The sequence below is a fragment of the Rhineura floridana genome, chromosome 9, assembly GCF_030035675.1.
Source record: "Rhineura floridana isolate rRhiFlo1 chromosome 9, rRhiFlo1.hap2, whole genome shotgun sequence".
NCBI lineage: Eukaryota > Metazoa > Chordata > Lepidosauria > Squamata > Rhineuridae > Rhineura > Rhineura floridana.
In genome coordinates, this window is record NC_084488.1 from 8,023,468 (window position 1) to 8,036,269 (window position 12,802).

General features: G+C 43.3%; 1 protein-coding gene across 4 annotated transcripts in view; it reads right to left on the bottom strand.

The window, feature by feature from the left end:
* FAM184B (family with sequence similarity 184 member B) overlaps positions 1-12,802 on the bottom strand; it is a 123,868-nt gene that overhangs the window by 43,527 nt on the left and 67,539 nt on the right. The window lies entirely within an intron of this gene.

Below are 12,802 nucleotides of genomic sequence, written 5' to 3' on the forward strand. Positions count from 1 at the left end.
GGCTGTGGAGTCGGAGTCGTGGAGTCGGAAGCAATTTTGGGTGGAGTTGGAAGAAATGTACCGACTCCGACTTCAAAATAAATTTTGATTGACAATTTTTTAAAAATATAAATTCAAAATGTCAAAGAAGCTTCCCATGAAGTCAGCTGTAGTTGAGCATTTCACCGTAACTCAAGATGAAAAACATTTTGTGTGCCAGTGTATGACACAGGACCCAGATGAAGACAAATGCTGTGATGCCAAGATCAGCGCATATTCAGGCAGCGATAAAAATGCTCTTACAGCCCTTTCCAGGGCTGTGGAGTCGGAAGCCATTTTGGGTGGAGTCGGAGTCGGACAGTAGAAAAATAGAGGAGTTGGAGTCGAAGGTTTGGCGTACCGACTCCGCAGCCCTGTTGAAAGTACAGTAGTGGCAGGGAGGCACACATGCTCCCTTCCTAGGATGCCTGCCCCAACAGTCAAATTTTCTGGGCACATCACTAGTACCAAAGCTGGGAAGTAACATGCTGCTACATAAAGCACTTATTTAAACTTCTGAGCCCTGAGTTGAATATTCCACAGGGAATCTGCAAAAGTTGTATTCTCATTTATAGTGGAAAGACCTGAATGTTCATCTTGTATGAATAGCTTTAGGACATCTGTATTCAGCATGCTTCACCTTTCCTATTTGGACTAACTCACTGACTGAATATAATTCAGTAAGATATTGAAAGATTGTGAATGGGGTTGGGGAGTGCCCATTACAAAGCTTTCATCCCTAGTGGAGGCTATAAATGTTAAAGCAGAACAACTTAAGATGTTTTGGAGCAACCAAACAAGCATCTAAATACTGAACAAGCACAATCAAAAGGGTGGATGTAACGCCCAGAAGGGGAATAACTGACAATAGAATAATACAGATTTAATCTAAGGAAAGCTACAGCAAGTAACACTTTAAAGTGTGAAACAGTGGGAGGGGGTTTTTAAGCCAAAAGGCAATGGGATCCTATTCAGCTAGAAATAATTTGATCTTGATATTCCTGGGTAAAACAGGAAGATTCTCATAAGTAAACATACACATAACCTAGAAAACCTAGGTTATTCTTCATACATCTTTTTGTTCAAGTGTTGCTAGGCTACCATCCTGAAATCCTTTGCTCTGGAACAATTTGTAAGAATGAAAACTCCCCTGTGCTTCTGCATGAGTCACTCTTCTAAGTGTCTCCTCATTTGAAGATGGCAAGGTAATCCAGAACAGCAAACCATGCAGAGATGCAGCAGGCTGCCTCCTCTTGGGTGGGTGTACTTAGGGCTCACAAGAACCTTGAAATTTTTATTTCCCACAGTCGAGTTTAGGAACTGCTGAAGGCAGGAATGTTTTTGGATACAAATAAGTTTTTCACTTGATAGGGGGATGAGACTCAAGAAGTATTCTGGTCGATATTCTCAGAGACAGTGTTCCAGAAGAGAGGTCCCACCAAGGGAGGAAAAGAGCCTTGTTCTGTGACCCATTGCTCTTTCTTAGGAAATCGGAAGTCAGACCACGCTCCTAAGAAGAATGTGGACAAACTGAAAAGGGTTCAGAGAAGGGCAACAAAGCTGGTCCTCCCTAGGAGGAAAAGGTTGAAGGAGCTAGGCATGTTTAGTCAGGAGAAGAGAAGGCCAACAGGGGAATGATAGCACTCTTCAAATACCCAAAGGACTGTCATATAAAGAAGGCCAAAGATTTGTTTACAGGAAATTACAGGATGGAAGATTTCCACTAAACATTAAGAAACTTCTTGATGTTCAGAGCAGTTTGACAATCGAACATAGGAGTTCAACTACTAGGAGTGGGACCTTTTCTATGGTGGCCTCCAGTTTGTAGAATGCTATGCCAGGTGAAATATGGTAGGCCCTAACATGATGCCCTTTTTAGTGATTAGTTAAAACATGGCTATTCAAAAAGGCATTTGGCTAAATGTTTCTCCAGCCATTGGTTTAATGCTTTTCCTTTGTGGTTGTGTTTGAAATGTCACGGTTTTTAAAATGTTATTATGAGGTTGTGTTTTGTAAACTGTATTGAATTCATTAGGTGAAAGAAGGAGGGGTAGTTTTTTTTTTAAAAAAATAGATAACTGGTTTTATTTATTATCTAGAGAGGTGATGGGCTGCCCCTCATTGAAGGTCTTCAGACAGAGGTGAAACAGACATCTCATGGGGATGCTCAAGCTATGGACTGAATTTCCTGCATCAAGGAGGGGAGTGGATTAGATGCCCTACAAAGTCCCTCCATGATTCTAATCTTCAGAGGTGGGGAGGAATATATAGAATGAGGAATTTTCAAAGATATGCTGGACTGAGGGCTTTAAAAGCAACTGCCAGCTGCTGACAGCTGAAAAACCCAGAGGTGGCATAATAACAGAACACACAAGTGTTTCATAGCACATAAATGGGCAGGAAACTAATACTGTGGAAGCAGAGTACTGCACAGCTAATTAGAGACAATTCACCTATGCACAGTCCCAAGGCACTTTGGTCCCACACTTAATTATATTAACAAATACATCAACACGTTTAATATTTCTTAGTAAACTTTTACGTATGACTAGGGAAATGTCAAGACCCTCCATGGCGCAGAGTGGTAAGCAGCGGTAACATAGCTGAAGCTCTGCTCACGGCCGGAGTTCGATTCCAACAGAAGGAGGAAGTCGAATCTCCGGTAAAAGGGGACAGGGTCCACTCAGCCTTCCATCCATCCGTGGTCAGTAAAATGAGTACCCAGCATACGTTGGGGGGTAAAGAAAGGCCGGGGAAGGAACTGGCAATCCCACCCCATATATACGGTCTGCCTAGCAAACATCGCAAGACGTCACCCTAAGAGTCGGAAACGACTCGCACTACAAGTGCGGGGACAGCTTTACCTTTAGGGAAAAGTCAATCATTATAATGGAGGAAGGACCCATAGTTTGCAGAGAATGTGGAGGAGAGGCACATTGTACATACATGTGGGATCCATGTTAGTACAGATCTGGCCACACCTCAGTGGTCTGTCTAGGTGCATTGGCTTTCTTTTTGCTGGGGTGGACTAATGCTATCTGTTATAGACGGGCGGTTTCAGATTATCTATTGACTGAGGTTTTGGTTTTAAATGTTGTGTTTTTATTCTTTTTATGTACGTCACCTAGAGTGGCCGTTAACTCGGCCAGATAGGCGACTCAGAAATAAAATTTTATTATTATTTATTATTATTTATATGAATAAATGATATCCAAGTAAAGGGGTGCTGCCTTGGGATGGGGCCTTAACCCATACCTAGCCCGGATGACCCCACAACGTTAAGAAGGTTTTGCCCTTCAAAAGTGCTCCAGAAATCAGGATGCTTACTTTGTTTTATAGACCTCAGTGGGAGCAACTGGAAACTTAGCGTCACCCAGTGGTTCCCAACCTGGGGGCCATGACCGCCAGGGAGGCCGCGAAGTAATCCAGTAAAGAAATGAATTACGTCTTATTTTTTTTTACAAAAGTCTTCACTCGCTGGACACTGTCTGCTCCCCGCTGCCACTGCAGACGACACCTTCCCCTTGCTCCAAACGAGAGGGGAGGACTTTTGCTGAAATTCCAGAGCATCTTTCAGGCACATTGAGCACAGGCATCTGCCTATAAAACATGTGGCAGACGCCGAAGGAGGCTGAGGGTGGAGCTACCAGGAAGAAGAGGAGATTACTATTGCCAGCTCCCAGCTCCTCGCACTACTGCTGCTGATGACGCCCTTGCTCAGAAAGAGAGAGGCTTTTCTTGAAGCAAAAAGAAGCAAGGCTACAAGGAAAGACTACATTCCCCCTTCCTTCCTGACAGCCAGCCAGCCTGCCTTTCTTGACTCCTGCTTCGCTGCCACCTCCTTTAAAAAATTATTCTTATTTACGAGGCTGCCTTCATCCCAGACAGAGCCAAGGAGCAGTAAGGACGCTCAGGACTTGCTCGCCCCCCATCTCTGAGGCTGTGTGTGTGCCAGCGTCCCCCTTTCTTCCACCTACATTCCGCAGTTGAGGGCTTCACCCCTCCCACGTGCCCAAATGCATGCACACATGCAATGCTTGCAGGAGGGGCAGGTGTGTTTATTTATATACATGCGCTGATCTGTTTCTGTTCCACTCTCATTCCCCAAGTGCATGCTCACCAAGTCATCAGTTCTGATGATCATCCCAAGGTTTGAAACCACTAACCCCTCTCCTCAATGTATTCATCTTTTTGTCTTTACAATCTAGCATCCCCACCACTACTACACTGCTGCTTCATTATTATTATTGTTATTAAAAAGCTCAGCAGGTTCGCTGAGGCTGGGGTCCACATACTGCAGCTGAAATGTATGTACAGTATGTATTTATTTATTATTGCATTTATATCCCACCTTTCCTCCAAGTTGCTCAAGGTGGTGCACCTGGTTCCAGCCCTTCGATTTTATCCTTACACCAACCCTGTGAGGTAGGTCAGGCTGAGAGACTGTGTCTGGCTGAAAATCACCAAGTGGGCTTCATGGCTGGGTGGGAATTTGAACCTGGATCTTAGCCCAACACTGTCATCCACTGCTGTTGGGAGACAGGACTGTCCATCTTCAAACTATGTGTGTGGGTGGGGAGGGGATACCAATTTGATTGGACCTCTGCATTAAGAAAAGAAAGCAACACCTCCCTGTCTTCAGGGTGCTTTTTATGGAAAGGAATATTTGGAGATGTGATTTTGCCACGCATCATTTTATCAATTAACAGAGTCTAAAATTATAATTAGCACGGGGGGAGTCATGAAATTTTTTGAGCTTACAAAGGGGGTCCTGTACTCATAAAGGTTGGGAACCACTGGCCTGACCCTCATCTGACTAACCCCACCTCTGTATAGCCCCACCATGGGGCACTGCTAAGGTGACACTACCATGTGAAAAAGAGATGGACTTCAGGAACTGTTTCTGTGAGAACAGGGCCAGAATCTGTCTGCAGTTCCAGGTCATGTGCATCAGTCATGTTGGAGGAAAGTTGGCAGCCCCAGAACTATGAGACAGAGCTAGTCCCAAGAAGAGAGTCCAAAGCAAATTCACACCACACGAGATATCCCAAGGAAATCCAACAGATATCCTGGGAACTCCAGATGGCAACCTGTTGAACAAAATTCTATGTCTCAAAGATGGGTAAGTAGGTGGGTATGGGGCAAGTCTGCAGACAGGGAGCAGGCAGGGCAGAAAGCAAAACACTCCAGAGGTCATTAGCTGCTGATGCAAAGCCTACCTGGATTTCCTAGGAGATTAATAGTCCCCCAGCAGTCAAGTGTACTCCAGCTGGTCACCAAACCACAAACATTAAACAAGGCCAGAAGGAACCAGCAAAGGGGCAAGCCTGACAAGCTGCACATCAGCACAAGCCTGTAAAACTGAACCATGGCATGTGAGTCATTGCAACCCGTTATAGACTCTCATGCCATATCCACAGCTGGATTTGTGGCCATGCAGACTTTTGTTAATGACAGGTCAGTGTTCCAATGCATGTGAAAGCAGAATACTGCCCAGACTGACACTTCTCTCTGTGTGATTAATTTCTGTAGCCACTGAGTGCTGGAGCAAGCCAATGGCTCCAATTAAAGCGCACTGCAAACTCCTACAGCATTTCCACATGAAAACTGGTGTTACCAGGACAACCTGTTTGAAAGAGGTGGAAACAAATTGGCCCTGCTGGCTAGGACTTAACTATGGATATAGGCATCAGCTAATTCTGATCACAGTTTGCCACTGGTTGGCCATGGATTTCTGCAAGATTGGGCAGCAATCCTGCAGTGGTGCGTGCAGAGACCAGGGCTACAGGGGCTCTATACAGGTCTCCAGTACAACTCTCCATTATTACTTATGTATCGTATATAGACTTATTCATCTCTTTTCAGTTAAAAAGCTCTCGCTTGCAAAAGAAACAAATGCTATTCCAATACAAAATACACTACACCAGCTAAGATCAAGATTTCTAACACCCCTCCAACCAAACCAGCTGCAGCATCAGTATCAGCAGGTGGGGAAAGCTTTGGAATGTAAACTGTCTGTCTTTGTTGGAGAGCCAACAACCAGGAAGCAGCAAGGCAAATCTCTGTGGGGAGAAGTTTCAAAGAATGGTTGCCACAACAAAAAGACCCCATCCAGCACTCCAACTAATCTCAGTTTGTAGAACAAGGGGACGCTAAGCAAGACCACCACTTCTGGTGGGAAAGAACTTAAAATTTACTTGCTTATTTTAAACATTTCTGATCCTTCTTTTGACTTGGCCCCAAAGCAGATTACAACAGAGACTAAAAACACTTATATAAAATACTCCAGAGGAGACTCCCATCATTCCTGAGCATTGGCTATACTGGCTAACCTTTTCCATGAGAGCTCAAGGCTCACAAGGGCAGTGGCGTCACTAGGGTTGGTGTCACCCGGTGTGGTAACTCATGGTGTCACCCCCATGGACCTCCTCCCGTATCAGACCATACAGAACCCTTACTAATGTTTTTTGTACTAATGTTACTCGTAAATCGTAATTCCCGTATATCACTGAATGTAATGGCAATAGTAGTGACATAAACAACTAGCAAAATTAAAATTACACCTTTAAATCACAATATCATACGCACAGCCCAAATTCTTGCTCTTATCACTAATGGGAGTTAATTATCTTGCATATGCCCATAGTAAATTTTCAGATACTTTCAGACCCTCAGCAATTTTCAAGTGGTCTATGTAGAAGAAAGGTTTGGGAACCCCTGGAATAAGACATCTGCTTATGTCCCTATGCTGCTCTCACCCCTCATTTAGGTGCCTGGGATGCATGCGTGTGGACACGCCTCCTTACAGTTATGGAAAGTGATTCTTAATAATACGTCTCCAGACACAAAGTTACATAGGTATTTATCAGTTGTTTAGTAGAAAATTCAGAGCTGCAGGGTCCCTTCATGATAGTTACAGCCACGTACACCCTTTTTTGCTCCTGGATTAAGAATGAGATCTTTGTTAATGCATTCTCTCACAACAACAAACATCTCTAGGAGCCAATCAGCATGAAAGTGGAGAGCGTTAGCAACTGAGAAGAGTCTTCTCAGTGGCTGACTCACCTCCTTTCACTCTGATTGGCTCCAATCTGCAGAAAAGGCAAGGAAGCCTATTAGAAGACTCTTCTCAGTGACTAACACACTCCCTTTTCATGCTGACTGTAGGATGCTTGGAGACATAGGGATCCTGCTCCCAAAAAAGCAGAGGGACTAAGATCCCCTGGGCGACTACCCTCCTGGTGCTTATGGACATGACCGTAATATATTTTGTGACGTGCAAGTTTGATATTATTTATTAAGTGTGTTTAGGATTACACTGATGGGATTCCCAAATATGTACTTTCACACAGACTTTGGTTTTCCATCACACAATGTTTGTCCAAGCCTCCACACTTGGGGGGGCACTACTTGCACACCCCTTCCATAAGCACATCAAAGTTGGATACACACCTGAATCAAGACCCAGACAAAAGGGCACTCAAAACAAAAAGGTAATTACAGTGGCTGAGTAGATCTTGTACAGTGGTTATACTGACTGGGCAGCCACTGTCCTTCACATTTTACAAAATACTCCTATACAAAGATTAAATTTCTGTGTATGAAAAAGTAATATATGAAGTGGTCTCAATAGTGAGAAAAGTAAACAAGTGAATGGTGATCCAAATGTTTTTCATTCTCACGTTATGAAGCTAGCTGCCAGATGATGTATCACCTTCCCTACGCATGCAGCGTAGACTGAAAAAACAGCACCCAAGCCACCATTCAATACGTGCACGTGTTCTTTCCAACATGAATCTACAGGTCTCAAAAAGTAATGTGTGACAAAGTCCTCAAACACCTTATAACATGCCTCAAACGTGGTCTCTTGTTCTACCAGCATGCCTTCACACCATCACTTTGCCAAAACATAAGGATAGGTAAATTGCTTTTAGGGAGGTTCACAAATATGATTTCCTATTGATTTAATCTAAAAATATTTAAAATACATAAAAACAGCCAGGGGAAGATATTGGAGAAATATAAAATAAATACAAATTAAAAAGGGGGGGTGAAGAGACCTTAAATCTGCTATTCACCATCTCTCAGCCTATCCTCCCCTCAGGATGAAAACAATGGAGAACCATGACCACCCCCAGGAAGAAGGGCACACTTAAAATGTACAGGAAAAAATCATCTACAACCATAGTGTGAAATCAAATACTTATTGGGACACAGTATGAAGAAATATTTATATAAACATGACTCTCAAATATGTTTGTGAATTACACAATCTGTAAATATATTTATAGTGCAATCCAATGTTTGTTTACTCAGAAGCAAGTCCCAATGTATTCAATGGGGCTTACTCAGACTGGGAAGTGTGCAGAGAACTATAGCCTCAAGTGATAAGGAACTTGTTCTTTCAACTTGTTCTTTTAAGTTGAGACCTTATCCCAGTCTGAGTCTGTGTTGGAATTGCTTTTTAATGTTTTTAAGCCTTTTCTTTTTTAAAAAGCTTTTAAAAAATATTTTCAAAGATGTTTTAATATATTTTAAAGTCTGTTTTTATAATGTTTTAAAGTGCTTTCAGTGCTTTTGTTTGCCGCCCTGGGCTCCTACTGGGAGGAAGGGCGGGATATAAATCAAATAATAAATAAATAAACTTCATTCACCCAACCCAAAATTCAGAATCATGTCTCTTTAGGCTGTTTTCCAACTGTTTATTCTTGCTTTATGGTTATTGGATTTTAAATGGCTTTATTTCTTGTTGTGAGCTGCCGTGGTTTCCAACCCTACCTCACAGGGTTGTTGGAAAGACTACACACACACACTGCAGATGTATAAATACATACAGCCCATATAATAGTTTATTGTCAAACCAGTTGGTCATTGCAGAAAAATCAGTATTCGTTTTAAAAAAATCAGTATTTGTTTCCTACAGAATAAAAACTGAAATACCTAAGTAAGCCCTGCCTACTTGCTTTAGGACTGGAGGGGGGGGGAACAGAAAGAGAACACAAACACAATTCTTTTTTACGTTCACTCCAAAGTCCCATTGATTTTCAGCACATTCATAACCATGTCTACTCAAAAGTAAATCCTACTGAATTCAGTGGGATTTACTCTGGACATATGGGATTAGCAATGCTTTTACCCCCACAAAAGCAGGTATTGGGAAGGTTTTGAAAACACTGCCCAGGATCTGACTCCTACACACAAGAGGGGGGAAAACTGAAATGTATATACTTACCCAATTTATGAGATTTTCAGATAAACGGGGGGGGGACCACCATTTTCTGGCCTTGCAATGAGGTTTACTAGACACTGCCACAGGTCAAACAAACACTCCACTGATTGGCTGCAATCCTGAACGGGCGGGGTTAAAGCTACGAAGTGCTATCCAGTAGTTTAAAAAAAGATTTAACAGGGCAGCTGACATTTTTATGTATATCTTGAGAACTGGACCACCTAGAAACTTAATTTTTTTTTTTAAATTAAAGGTGAGAATCACCCCCCTCTGATGGTGTCACCTGGTGTGGTCCGCACCCCCCGCACCCCCCTAGTGACGACACTGGGGGTGGCTGATGTTTTTATGTATATCTCGAGAACCGGACCACCTAGAAACTTAATTTTTTTAAAAAATTAAAGCTGAGAATCACCCCCTCTGATGGTGTCACCTGGTGCGGTCCGCACCCCCCCGCACCCCCCTAGTGACGCCACTGCACAAGGGAAGCCTAGCAGCCTTCCTTCAGGAGACTGAATCAAGGGTCAGGAATTCAAGGCAAGAGTTCAAGACACCCACAGGACCTTGGACAGTTCCCAGAATCCTACTCCTACAGCAGCTATACAAGTACTTAGATACAAGTGAAGCTTTACATATGTTGACTAGTCTTGTAGTATAGTAAACTCCATATCCTCAGAGGAGGAGGAGCTGGCAGACTCTTAAATGCCTCTTGCCTTACTTTCCAGTGTTTGACTCCTATGGGGCTGGGAAAACAGGGAGACTGTTGAACCAGGGAAGGGCAGCAGGGCACTGGGCAAGAGGGTCCTGAAGAAGATCCTGGCAGTTGTCTTCACAAGGATGGAGTTGGAGCCTTATTCTTCTCTAAGTCCTCTGTCACACAATGTATGGTCCCGAGGCCATGGATCACGACACCAGCCAGGGGACAGATAGATAGATGACCAGAAGGTCTTTCAGAGACCAAGTTGGTTCTAGGATAATTAGCTTTTATTGGTCAAAACCAGCACTTTGAATTGCTCCTGGAAACTAATTGGCAGCCAGTGAAGATTTGTAAGCACTGGTGAGATGTGAATAATCCTAGCTGTGTCAGTTCAGCCAGATTGCAGTCTTGATCCACCCAAAGATTATGACACACTGCAGCATTATAAGGCAGGGATGGGGAACCTGTGGCCTTCCAGATGTTGTCAGACTACAGTTTCTATCATCCCTGACCACTGGCTATGCTGGCTGGAAATGAGGGGAGTTTGAATCCAACAACATCTGGAGGTCATGAGGTTCCCCTTCCTGGTTATAATGGGATGGCTCAGTGTGGCAAGATCACATGTCTCAAAGAATTCCACAGTTGGCATATCAACCAAAGTTTGTTAAATTTGTTTTGAGGTGGAACTCAAAAATAGCAAGAGGAAGGAAAATAACCTCAGCATCACATCCACATCCCTTGTGAATCCTCATTCACACACCATCCAGCAGCTGTTTAGGAGCTCAGCCTCCTTGAGAATAGGAGAACTGTGAGCCTTTCTCTCTGCCTGGATCTGATTAGCAGATGGGCAGTATTAATTGCCAGGTCCAGTCATAGCAGATGGCCTCTTTGGGCAGCTGCCAAAGGCCTACCATTTCTGCTGCAGGTCTAACCCAATGCAGTTTGTTGCCTGAGGCAAAGAACAAGATGGCAACATTCCACATAAAGAATTAGTATGGCAGATAACTCTCATTTCAATGCTCGTAATGGAATTGATGGAATTGCACCCTCCATCACAGCAGGCTAGCTTTGGGGGCAAAGGGCAGGCTATGTAGCACACAAAGCTTTGATGCCTAACACCTCGCTGCTGCTCCCCCACCCCAATCCACAGCTGGAGGTGTTCATCTCATTTTGCCTAATGGTAGGCCTAGCCCTATGCTGCTGCTCTGGTCCCCGTTTTCTGGTGTGTCAATGAGCACTGAGGAGCTACCATGGCAATTGCCTAAAACAGCCCAGAGATATTTGATTTCTGGTAGAGGTGCCCCCAATCCAGGGAGAAATACAGAGAAGAAGAGAGGGGCTCCCACCATCCTCCAGAACGGAACTGGCCCTAATTGTTGCAGTCAGCATAAAAAGAGGGCATAGAACAAATGTGCCTTTTTCTCTTCACAGGCCTAATAAACAGGCAGACAGCGTTTGCTGCAGCCAGGATAAAAAAAAGGGAGAGCACTATTGGCAGTGTACTGCCAGAGGGGCACAGCCAAAGGGTCTTGTTCCTCTTCGGAAAGGCCCCTTAAGGCCAGATAGGCTGGTCAAAAGTTTTTATTAATTAAGAAACAATCACAGGTGATAGTAAGGATTTAAGATGCTCACCAGCAATCAAGTAAAACATTATTTAAACTTTCCCTTTCTTCCCATGAACCTTACAATCTTTTAAGAAGTCTAGGTAAATTGAGTGATGGTTTAACTTTGTAATTTATGATCTAAAGAACTAATTTCTAATTTCTAAAAAGGTAAAGTAAAGGTGTCCCCGTACTTACAGTGCGAGTCATTTCCGACTCTTAGGGTGACGTCTTGCGACGTTTACTAGGCAGACCGTATATATGGGGTGGGATTACCAGTTCCTTCCCTGGTCTTTCTTTACCCCCCAGCATATGCCGGGTACTCAGTTTACCGACCACGGATGGATGGAAGGCTGAGTGGACCTCGAACCCTTTTACCGGAGATTCGACTTCCACCTTCTGTTGGAATTGAACTCTGGCCGTGAGCAGAGCTTTCGGCTGCGTTACCGCCGCTTACCACTCTGTGCCACGGAGGAAATCTTAAATCTTTCAGGAAGATGTAGATATGGATATATAGATATGGGAAAGATGAAGAAATTAGGAAGTTGAGGAGTCAGAAGAAAGAATTAGATGTTGAAGTTAGGAAAAACAGCATTAAGATGAGCTTCCATTCAAGCCAAGATACAGGCAAAGGGCCCTTAAACTTTCTCTGCCCTTAGGTATTTCAGATTTTACTCCTGCACATGCTCTAAGACAGGGCTGTTACTAGGTACTTAAAAGATTTGAGGTATGGGCCCACAGATGCACATTTGCATAAATTTTGTATATACTGTAATGTATAGATGCAAATCTTGAATTTAAATATCACTAGCCAACTAATTTTCCATCCGTGTTACCACAGATAAACTCTTCAATTAATTTGTGTCACACTCCTGAACACCCCCCGTTAGTTTCCTAACAGGTCCTGCTCTAAATCAATTAAATTTCCATTCATTACCCACAAATTAATCTTAAATTCATTTACACCCCCAAATTATTCCACCCAGTAACGCAGATCATTTTCCAATTCAATCCCCATCCCCCAATTCATTATCTGCATCTGTACTGAATTGTTTTTAAATGTTTTAATTGTTCTCTGTGTGTTGTTTGCCGCTGTGGGCTCCTTTAGGAGGAAAGGCAGGATATAAATTAATTCAATAAAAAAATAAATACCCAGAACCACTTGGGATACTCAGGAAAACATTTGGGGCCTGTGAATTAGGACAATCCTCTCTTGCTATTTATGCTGAGGAGAAAGGAGTTGAAGAGCCCTTTGCTCCA